This window comes from Aulonocara sp. 'chitande type north' Nkhata Bay, linkage group LG22 (assembly GCF_057382095.1).
Source record: "Aulonocara sp. 'chitande type north' Nkhata Bay isolate Kocher_YH1m ecotype deep benthic linkage group LG22, A_spYH_male_GT1.1, whole genome shotgun sequence".
In the NCBI taxonomy this organism is placed as follows: Eukaryota; Metazoa; Chordata; class Actinopteri; order Cichliformes; family Cichlidae; genus Aulonocara; species Aulonocara sp. 'chitande type north' Nkhata Bay.
In genome coordinates this window covers 35,078,332-35,090,529 of record NC_141364.1, presented here as the reverse complement: position 1 = coordinate 35,090,529, position 12,198 = coordinate 35,078,332, and the positions used below count along the sequence as shown (strand labels likewise).

The 12,198-nt window shown below is 37.1% G+C and overlaps 1 protein-coding gene across 1 annotated transcript in view; it reads left to right on the top strand.

The window, feature by feature from the left end:
• Nucleotides 1-12,198, top strand: part of scin (scinderin) — a 93,736-nt gene that overhangs the window by 78,534 nt on the left and 3,004 nt on the right. The window lies entirely within an intron of this gene.

Genomic DNA, 12,198 nt, shown 5'->3' with positions numbered 1-12,198 from the left:
AAAATTCATCTTAAACACTTCTCTTTCAACTGCTGCTGTGTCCACAGTGTTAAAGCCATCATTTTACCCTCAAAACGTCGCCATCGTTGTTCTTTTTCCAACATCTTGTCTTTCAAAGCTCAGAGATGTAAACTTTTTAAACTGTGTGGGTCCAAGTGGAGGGATCACATTTTAGTCATTCAGTGATTCAAAGAATATGACCTTTTAATATTCTTTCAGATGTTTTCTGACTCTAAATGTTCTTTTCTCATTTCTTAGCTTTTTCTAATTTACAATTAAAACATTTTCAGCTTTTTTCCAACTCCTTCTTCTGTGTAACCTTCAGCTTTTAGCAGTTCCGCACTTTTGTTTTCAGGTTAAATTCGTTTGTTCTTTTTTTAATCTCATTCAAATTTTTTAACTCAAAATTCAGCAATTAATTCATTTCAGTGCATACATTCAGATTCAAGCATTCACACTGCAGTTTCTTCAGAAAATGCACTTTCTAGTTATTATTATATTTTATCTATTCCGTACGTTTTTTGTAATCCTATAACTTCAAAACCGTTCAACTTAGAAAAACCATTCAAACACCGTTAGATTCCTATTCTTTTGGACAACACTGCTTCTATTTTTCATATTTTTAACATTTATATTTTTAATTTTATTCAACTTTATTCAACAAAAATTTATAATGTATTTCAATGGGGAGACCCTTCAAATCCTCATTCAACTTACTCATTTTTAAACTCTTACTACTTCCACATACATTGACATAGAGCCACCATTCAAACTTTAAAACGAAGACAAGACATTCAACTATTCAACTTGTATTTATCTTTTCAATATCTATTATACTTTTTCTTCAGTTCCAGTTTAAGTTTCATGATGTTTTTTCACCCGTTTCAGAGTTTATAATGGGTGTGTATGGGACGGAATGTTGGGGCTAGAGTGAGGCAGCTCAACTGCTAGAGTGAGAGGAGCAAAAAAATTAATCTTAAAATCTTTTTTAAAACTGCTGCTGTGTCCGCAGCGTTTGCTCTACAGGTATGATTTTACCCTCAAAACGTAGCCATGGCTGTCCTCTTTCATCCAATGTGTTTACTATTGTACTAGGTGTTGTGGTTCTTTCATAAATGTCACCAATGCACAGCCTCCTCCCTCCAACTCTTCCATAGACTCTAATGTTAAAATGGCTCAGAAGGTTCGTTTGAAAATCAGAAGAGCATGGTGTCTTTCCACTGTCACCACGTCCATATAATAAGCTCCACAGGCATGAAAACTGAGAATTAGGTAGACTAGACATTGCTGTCGCTCACGGTGAAAGAATTTTGTCAATACGACTTTTACTTTTCATTTGGGAGCGATTTGTTTCGGCCTGACTTTTCTGTTCATTTTAAGCAGCAAAAGTGAGGCGCATGTCTGTGTACGTGTGTATGGAGCCATTGGGTGCGGTCACTATAGCAACCAGGCTCACACCTGCCTGCTTAACGAGCTCTCTCTCTCACTCTGCCAAGATTCATCTTAAACACTTCTCTTTCAACTGCTGCTGTGTCCACAGTGTTAAAGCCATCATTTTACGCTCAAAACGTCGCCATCGTTGTTCTTTTTCCAACATCTTGTCTTTCAAAGCTCAGAGATGTAAACTTTTTAAACTGTGTGGGTCCAAGTGGAGGGATCACATTTTAGTCATTCAGTGATTCAAAGAATATGACCTTTTAATATTTTTTCAGATGTTTTCTGACTCTAAATGTTCTTTTCTCATTTCTTAGGTTTTTCTAATTTACAATTAAAACATTTTCAGCTTTTTTCCAACTTCTTCTTCTGTGTAACCTTCAGCTTTTAGCAGTTCAGCACTGTTGTTTTCAGGTTAAATTCAGGTTGTTTCTTTTTTTTTTTTTTTATCTCATTCAAAATTTTTAACTCAAAATTCAGCAATTAATTCATTTCAGTCCATACATTCAGATTCAAGCATTCACACTGCAGTTTCTTCAGAAAATGCACTTTCTAGTTATATTTTATTATTTTTCCGTACGTTTTTTGAAAGCCTACTCCTTCAAAACCGTTCAACTTAGAAAAACCATTCAAACATCGTTAGATTCCTATTATTTTGGACATGACTGCTTCTATTTTTCTCATTTTTAACATTTATATTTTTAATTTTATTCAACTTTATTCAACAAAAATTTCCCATGTATTTCAATGGGGAGACCCTTCAAATTCTCATTCAACTTACTCATTTTTAAACTCTTACTACTTCCACATACATTGACATAGAGCCACCATTCAAACTTTAAAACGAAGACAAGACATTCAACTATTCAACTTGTATTTATCTTTTCAATATCTATTATACTTTTTCTTCAGTTCCAGTTTAAGTTTCATGATGTTTTTTCACCCGTTTCAGAGTTTATAATGGGTGTGTATGGGACGGAATGTTGGGGCTAGAGTGAGGCAGCTCAACTGCTAGAGTGAGAGGAGCAAAAAAATTAATCTTAAAATCTTTTTTAAAACTGCTGCTGTGTCCGCAGCGTTTGCTCTACAGGTATGATTTTACCCTCAAAACGTAGCCATGGCTGTCCTCTTTCATCCAATGTGTTTACTATTGTCCTAGGTGTTATGGTTCTTTCATAAATGGCACCAATGCACAGCCTCCTCCCTCCAACTCTTCCATAGACTCTAATGTTAAAATGGCTCAGAAGGTTCGTTTGAAAATCAGAAGAGCATGGTGTCTTTCCACTGTCACCACGTCCATATAATAAACTCCACAGGCATGAAAACTGAGAATTCAGTAGACTAGAAGCTGCTGTCGCTCACGGTGAAAGAATTTTGTCAATACGACTTTTACTTTTCATTTGGGAACGACTTTTCTGTTCATTTTAAGCAGCAAAAGTGAGGCGCATGTCTGTGTACGTGTGTATGGAGCCATTGGGTGCGGTCACTATAGCAACCAGGCTCACACCTGCCTGCTTAACGAGCTCTCTCTGCCACTGTACCAAGATTCATCTTAAGCACTTCTCTTTCAACTGCTGCTGTGTCCACAGTGTTAAAGCCATCATTTTACCCTCAAAACGTCGCCATCGTTGTTCTTTTTCCAACATCTTGTCTTTCAAAGCTCAGAGATGTAAACTTTTTAAACTGTGTGGGTCCAAGTGGAGGGATCACATTTTAGTCATTCAGTGATTCAAAGAATATGACCTTTTAATATTCTTTCAGATGTTTTCTGACTCTAAATGTTCTTTTCTCATTTCTTAGGTTTTTCTAATTTACAATTAAAACATTTTCAGCTTTTTTCCAACTTCTTCTTCTGTGTAACCTTCAGCTTTTAGCAGTTCAGCACTTTTGTTTTCAGGTTAAATTCGGTTTTTTTTTTTTTTATCTCATTCAAGATTTTTAACTTAAATTCAGTAATTAATTCATTTCAGTGCATACATTCAGATTCAAGCATTCACACTGCAGTTTCTTCAGAAAATGCACTTTCTAGTTATATTTTATTTTTCCGTACGTTTTTTGAAAGCCTACTCCTTCAAAACCGTTCAACTTAGAAAAACCATTCAAACATCGTTAGATTCCTATTATTTTGGACAACATTGCTTCTATTTTTCTCATTTTTAACATTTATATTTTTAATTTTATTCAACTTTATTCAACAAAAATTTCCCATGTATTTCAATGGGGAGACCCTTCAAATTCTCATTCAACTTACTCATTTTTAAACTCTTACTACTTCAACATACGTTCACATAGAGCCACCATTCAAACTTTAAAACGAAGACAAGACATTCAACTATTCAACTTGTATTTATCTTTTCAATATCTATTATACTTTTTCTTCAGTTCCAGTTTAAGTTTCATGATGTTTTTTCACCCGTTTCAGAGTTTATAATGGGTGTGTATGGGACGGAATGTTGGGGCTAGAGTGAGGCAGCTCAACTGCTAGAGTGAGAGGAGCAAAAAAATTAATCTTAAAATCTTTTTTAAAACTGCTGCTGTGTCCTCAGCGTTTGCTCTACAGGTATGATTTTACCCTCAAAACGTAGCCATGGCTGTCCTCTTTCATCCAATGTGTTTACTATTGTCCTAGGTGTTACGGTTCTTTCATAAATGTCACCAATGCACAGCCTCCTCCTTCCAACTCTTCCATAGACTCTAATGTTAAAATGGCTCAGAAGGTTCGTTTGAAAATCAGAAGAGCATGGTGTCTTTCCACTGTCACCACGTCCATATAATAAACTCCACAGGCATGAAAACTGAGAATTTGGTAGACTAGACATGGCTGTCGCTCACGGTGAAAGAATTTTGTCAATACGACTTTTACTTTTCATTTGGGAACGATTTGTTTCGGCCTGACTTTTCTGTTCATTTTAAGCAGCAAAAGTGAGGCGCATGTCTGTGTACGTGTGTATGGAGCCATTGGGTGCGGTCACTATAGCAACCAGGCTCACACCTGCCTGCTTAACGAGCTCTGCCTGCCACTCTGCCAAGATTCATCTTAAACACTTCTCTTTCAACTGCTGCTGTGTCCACAGTGTTAAAGCCATCATTTTACCCTCAAAACGTCGCCATCGTTGTTCTCTTTCCAACATCTTGTCTTTCAAAGCTCAGACATTTAAACTTTTTAAACTGTGTGGATCCAAGTGGAGGGATCACATTTTAGTCATTCAGTGATTCAAAGAATATGACCTTTTAATATTCATTCAGATGTTTTCTGACTCTAAATGTTCTTTTCTCATTTCTTAGGTTTTTCTAATTTACAATTAAAACATTTTCAGCTTTTTTCCAACTTCTTCTTCTGTGTAACCTTCAGCTTTTAGCAGTTCAGCACTTTTGTTTTCAGGTTAAATTCGGGTTTGTTTTTTTTTATCTCATTCAAGATTTTTAACTTAAATTCAGTAATTAATTCATTTCAGTGCATACATTCAGATTCAAGCATTCACACTGCAGTTTCTTCAGAAAATGCACTTTCTAGTTCTTATATTTTATTATCTATTCCGTACGTTTTTTGAAAGCCTACTCCTTCAAAACCGTTCAACTTAGAAAAACCATTCAAACACCATTAGATTCCTATTCTTTTGGACATGATTGCTTGTATTTTTCTCATTTTTAACATTTATATTTTTAATTTTATTCAACTTTATTCAACAAAAATTTCCCATGTATTTCAATGGGGAGACCCTTCAAATTCTCATTCAACTTACTCATTTTTAAACTCTTACTACTTCAACATACGTTCACATAGAGCCACCATTCAAACTTTAAAACGAAGACAAGACATTCAACTATTCAACTTGTATTTATCTTTTCAATATCTATTATACTTTTTCTTCAGTTCCAGTTTAAGTTTCATGATGTTTTTTCACCCGTTTCAGAGTTTATAATGGGTGTGTATGGGACGGAATGTTGGGGCTAGAGTGAGGCAGCTCAACTGCTAGAGTGAGAGGAGCAAAAAAAATAATTTTAAAATCTTTTTTAAAACTGCTGCTGTGTCCGCAGCGTTTGCTCTACAGGTATGATTTTACCCTCAAAACGTAGCCATGGCTGTCCTCTTTCATCCAATGTGTTTACTATTGTACTAGGTGTTATGGTTCTTTCATAAATGTCACCAATGCACAGCCTCCTCCCTCCAACTCTTCCATAGACTCTAATGTTAAAATGGCTCAGAAGGTTCGTTTGAAAATCAGAAGAGCATGGTGTCTTTCCACTGTCACCACGTCCATATAATAAACTCCACAGGCATGAAAACTGAGAATTCAGTAGACTAGACATTGCTGTCACTCACGGTGAAAGAATTTTGTCAATACGACTTTTACTTTTCATTTGGGAACGATTTGTTTCGGCCTGACTTTTCTGTTCATTTTAAGCAGCAAAAGTGAGGCGCATGTCTGTGTACGTGTGTATGGAGCCATTGGGTGCGGTCACTATAGCAACCAGGCTCACACCTGCCTGCTTAACGAGCTCTGCCTGCCACTGTACCAAGATTCATCTTAAGCACTTCTCTTTCAACTGCTGCTGTGTCCACAGTGTTACAGCCATCATTTTACCCTCAAATTGTCGCCATTATTGTTCTCTTTCCAACACCGTATCTTTCAAAGCTCAGGCATTTAAACTTTTTAAACTGTGTGGATCAAAGTGGAGGGATCACATTTGAGTCATTCAGTGATTCAAAGAATATGACCTTTTAATATTCATTCAGATGTTTTCTGACTCTAAATGTTCTTTTCTCATTTCTTAGGGTTTTCTAATTTACATTTAAAACATTTTCAGTTTTTTTCCAACTCCTTCTTCTGTGTAACCTTCAGCTTTTAGCAGTTCAGCACCTTTGTTTTCAGGTTAAATTCGTTTTTTGTTTTTTTTTTAATCTCATTCAATATTTTTAACTCAAAATTCAGCAATTAATTCATTTCAGTGCATACATTCAGATTCAAGCATTCACACTGCAGTTTCTTCAGAAAATGCACTTTCTAGTTATTCTAGTTGCTCCGTTTCTTTGCCGCTTAACTACTCCCTCAGTTTTCAGCCGATTTTTACCATTCAAACTCTAAACTGTTCTGCTATTTCTGCTTTCGACTGCTATATCTTTTGGTACTTATTACTATTATACTTTTTAAAATATTACACTTTTTTCCTTTAATTTGTCCCATTCGCACAAAGATTTGTAGCACTGCCATATGCCAATGAGAAACACACCAATACCATTGATGTAAAAATACTGAAATTGTTACTTTACAGAATTGCTAGATGACCAGATGCTGGGGCAGAGGAAGCATGTTCACTGCAGACCAAGTAACCCATATAGTCATTATGGCGATTGCAAATAATCCTATACTTGGAAATAAACACTTGTGTTTGTTTTGATCTGTTTGAATAAACACCAGTACTTGAAGTTTGGATCCCTCTATGCTTATGGATCTATGACAGAAGTATGAGCTCAAACTGACATAGCCTACCTTGTGCACAGAGAAAGCAAAAGCCAGAAGTGTTTTGTATTCATACCATCAGTGTGCAGTTGGCGCATTGTGTGCTTAGTAGATGATGGCTTGTGTGTACTGTTTGATACGGAAACACCATTTTTACGAAGGTGTGAAGAGTTAATCTAGCTGTGTTTGCTTTTGCAAGAGAACTACAATGTTTTGATTATTGGGTGACAGGTTTTCTTATTTGTGTGAAGAGTTTTGCAAAATTAGCCAATAGTTACAAAAAATGTGCTTAAGCATACAGAAAAAACTGTAAGCACAAATTTCAGTTTCTTTACCTCATTTCACAACAAAGTTCTTCCTCTTCACCTCTTTTCTGCTAATTTGAGCTTCTGCTCCACAGTACACTCAGCCTCTTCTGCTGTTTTCATTAGAATTTTAAGCTTTTCCACCTTTTTTCAGTTACGTGAGAACCAGTTTGGCTCAGTGAGTAGCTGAAAAATATCAGCCTCTTCTGCTTTTTTAGCAGGATTTCAGAGTTCAGCTTTTTCACTTGTTTTAAGAACAAATTTCAGTTTCTTCACAACAAAGTTCTTCCTCTTCACCTCTTTTCTGCTAATTTGAGCTTCTGCTCCACAGTGCACATTTTCCCTCTCATCATATCTTTGCTTGTGACCAGAACTCATTTGGCTCAGAGGGTAGGGCAGCTGCCGTGAGACCCGGTGGCAGAGGTTTGAATCCTACCTGTGACAGTTGCTACACATGTTCCCTGCTTGCATGCGCTCTGCTTTCTTGACACTCTCCAGTGTGTCATTACACATACAGCCATCTTCAGCAAGCACTTCTGCTTCTACACCTCTTTTCAGCTCATCTTTTTGCTTCTTTACCTCTTTTCAGCAGAAATTCTTCTGATTCACCTCTTTTCTGCCAAATGTTTAGCCTTTTCACCTCTTATCAGCACAATTCTAAGCAGCTTCTGCTAATTTCACCAGAATTGTCAGTCTCTCCACCTCTTCTTTGTGCGAATGAGTTTGGTGCAGTGAGGTGAGTCGCTGCGTTTAGACTAGAAGGGCCAAGTTTGGATCCTGCTCAGGGTAATATTTTTTGTTTTTTCAACTTTTTCTGCTTTTTTCAGCCGACATCTTCAACGTTAAGGCATCCACACAGCATTTTCGCAGGAAATGCAAATTTTTCTAGTTCCAGTTGCTTCCGTACACTTTTTGGCACTTAACTAGTCCCACAATTTTCAGCCGATTTTCGCCGTTCAAATTTTAAACTATTCTGCTATTTCTGCTAATGATCGCTATGATTTTTGCTATTTTTTGCTATTATACTTTTTAAAATATTAAGCTTTTTTCCTTTAATTTGTCCCATTGAAATGAATGGGAAACTTCCAAAATTCTGCTAAATTTTGCTTGTTTTTGAAATTTAACTACTTCCTCATACTTTCACCTAGAACAACCATTCAAACTTTAAAATGTTCACAAATTATTGGGCTATTCATGTATGATTCAGCTTTTTCAAATCTTTTACCGTTTTACTTTTATGCCTCTTAAAGTTTTGAGTTGCACAATTGTGATTTTTCACAAAATACATGCGTTGTTATGGTTGCTATGCTCTTGGCTTCCAGTGTGCCACTGAAGCTTTTGCAATTTTCACTTCATGTCCGAACAACTTCTTGCTACTTGCTCAATTTTCACTCAACTTCCACAAATTATACATCAAAACATAGGTATTTTTGCTGGCTTTCAGAAAATGTCACTATCATTGTTGTGGGATTTATAGAATTTTGGCAAATCTCCTCAGACCAACACAAGGTCTCAAAACTCTCCATATAAAGTCAATGGAGAGTTTGTTCAAAATCACCGCTGGATTTCTGGAATGAGAGGCATATTCGAATCGTCATATCTCCTTAACGAAGCAAAGTTAAGACATGAGGCTTGTCCCGGTATATCTTCAGACACTCCTGACGCTCACAATTCAAGAATTTCTTTCTCACGTATTACCGTTCTGAAATGAGTTGGACTTGTTTGAGGGTAGGAAATTCGTCCATCGCTCAGATTTCTTCAGATTTCAAACTGTGGAAATGAACCACTTTTTTCTCTCGTCATAACTTTTTGTTGGATTTCCACAGAGACCTGAAAATTTCCATGACTGTTCACCAAAGCCTGCTGTCTCTTACGGTGAAAGAATGATATCGATACTCCAAATAGATTTAGAGTTACAAAGCGTTGTTTGAGGGCAAGTCAAGGCAGTTTTTGCTTCGCTCTGCTCAGTTATGGTGCATTACAAGTCAAATATCTTTAATAATTCATATTTTAATGATAAATTGTCAACACTGGAAGATTCCCCCATCTCTTCTGAACAAAACGGTGTAAGAATGACCGCTCTAGCCTCTACGGTTAGGAAATTATGGTCATTTGTTTGAGGGGAGTCCTCACTATGAGAAATAGGCTGCAATAATCCTGTGCCTCTCTGTGCTGCGTGTGTAAATAGATGCACCTGTTTTGGCGGGAAAAAGTGCACAGGCTCTCTGATTGGTGGATTCAAATTCAGCAGCTCCCAGGCTGACCTAGAAACTTACTTCTCTCTCCCTGTGTGTGTGTGTGTGTGTGTGTGTGTGTGTGTGTGTGTGTGTGTGTGTGTGTGTGTGTGTGTGTGTGTGACAGAGAGAGAGAGAGAGAGAGAGGCTTTTAATGGGATGATCTCATTCTAAGATTCAAATTCAATATATTTAGACTGGTTGACTGAATTGGATCTTGTGTGTGTGTCTCTCTGTGCATGTGTGTTTCCTTATGTGTACATATTTGTGATTGTGTGGCTGTTATAGATTTTTTTGCTGATTTTTTTTCATTTAACAAGTATATTTGAGGGACCCTCAGCATGTTCAGCATTTTTTCAGCTGTCCATTTTGCTTTTCCAATTTTTCTGTTTAACTTATTACTATTGTGCTAAATCATACTATTTCTGCTTTTAATAGGATTTGTGCTTAATATAGTATTTCTGCTAAATTATAGTATTTCTGGTTTTTATAATATTTGTGCTGAAACATAGTATTAATTCAAAATTACAATATTCATAGTTCATCACAGTGTCTCTGGTAAATCACAATATTTCTGCTATGTTGTACTATTTTTCTAAATCATAGTGTTTCTGTAATGTTTAAGTATTTTTGGCTAAATATATTCTTTCTGTTATCTTATACTATTTCTCCTAAATTCTTGTATTTTTGAGAAGTTATCATGTTTCTGGTAAGTTACAATATTTCTGCTAAGTTCTGCTCTGCTATTGTATTTCTGCCAAGTATTATGTTTCCTCTAAGATATTGCAGTTCTGCTAAGTTATTCCATTTTAGCAAAGTTCCTTTGCTTCTGCAAAGTTTTTACAATTTCTGCAACTTTTCAGCTTTTTCAGCTACTTTTTGCATACAGCTTCAGCTTTAAAGCATCCACACTGCATTTTCGTAGGAAATGCAAATTTTTCTAGTCTACAGTTACTCTTTGGGCTCATTTAGTAATAACGATACTTGTAATAACTGTAGCCTGTTTGCAGCTCTGGAGGCCAGGATCACTGAATGGGAGACTCGGCTTAACACCCTTAAAAAAAGATACTAACCCCAAGTTGCTCTCTGATGCATCCAGCGAAGTATGAATATGTGTGTGAATGTTAGATAGAAGGCACTCACATAGAAAAAAGTACATTATACATTTTTAATTTTGGAAAAGTTGTGATTAGTGTGGTAACTTTTGGACCTCCCTCCTGAGCTACAGCCAGCCAAGCATCCCCTATATCAGTGGTTCCCAAACTTTTTTTGCTGGGCCCCCCTTTGTTTTACAAGAAAAATGCTCGCACCCCCCCTCCCCCCTCTGCGCGCCTGCGCACGCACACGCACAACCACACACGCCCATATTTTGCTCCATTGCGGTTTATTTCACACCTCAAACATTTAGTAAACAATTAAACAAATACAAGTAAACTGCAATAAATTACAGGTTGTAATAAAATAAACTACTAACTCTTTTACGCTACGTCCGCACCTACACGGGTATTTTTGAAAACGCAGCTGTTTCGTCCACGTAAACGACGTTTCAAATCACCGAAAACTGAGATTTTTAAAACTCCTTTTTTGCGTTTACGTGTGGACGAGGAATACAGAGTTCGTCACACAACGTCAAAGGTATGAGTCTTTTTCACGTCACGCTGTGGCCACGTTATTGTTTACATGAGATGAATTGCAGAATGGCAGATAGAGACGAAATACTGTTACAGTTTTTTCTGTATGCTTAAGCACATTTTTTGTAACTATTGGCTAATTTTGCAAAACTCTTCACACAAATAAGAAAACCTGTCACCCAATAATCAAAACATTGTAGTTCTCTTGCAAAAGCAAACACAGCTGGATTAACTCTTCACACCTTCGTAAAAATGGTGTTTCCGTATCAAACAGTACACACAAGCCATCATCTACTAAGCACACAATGCGCCAACTGCACACTGATGGTATGAATACAAAACACATCTGGCTTTTGCTTTCTCTGTGCACAAGGTAGGCTATGTCAGTTTGAGCTCATACTTCTGTCATAGATCCATAAGCATAGAGGGATCCAAACTTCAAGTACTGGTGTTTATTCACACACATCAAAACAAACACAAGTGTTTATTTCCAAGTATAGGATTATTTGCAATCGCCATAATGACTATATGGGTTACTTGGTCTGCAGTGAACATGCTTCCTCTGCCCCAGCATCTGGTCATCTAGCAATTCTGTAAAGTAACAATTTCAGTATTTTTACATCAATGGTATTGGTGTGTTTCTCATTGGCATATGGCAGTGCTACAGATCTTAGTGCGAAGTGACTGTACTAACCGATTCTCATTTCAAGATGTCCTTATGGTGCTTGCTACAGTGTAGCGGCTCGAGTTAGGCTGGACCCGTTGGCCAGCTACCCTCAGGGTCATTCCACGGTTGATTACATGGTCCACTATTGTAGCTCTGATGTCATCAGCAATTCTATTTCTTACTCTTCCTACCCTTCCTCTCCCCCCTCCTCATCTTCCTCTCCCCCCTCCTCGTCTTCCTCTTGCTCCTCCTTGTCCTTGTCGTCCTCTTCATCCTACTTCTTCCCCTCCACGTCCTCTTCCTCGGCCTCCTCTACTTCTCACTCTTTCTGCTCCCTCCATTGTACTCCGCACACACAGCTTACCTGTATTATAGTGCTTAGGCTGATTGCAAAGTGAACTAATTATCTAAGAAAGTTTTCACATGTGAAAGTGTGCCAGACAGTTGGCAAATTAGTGTTAATGA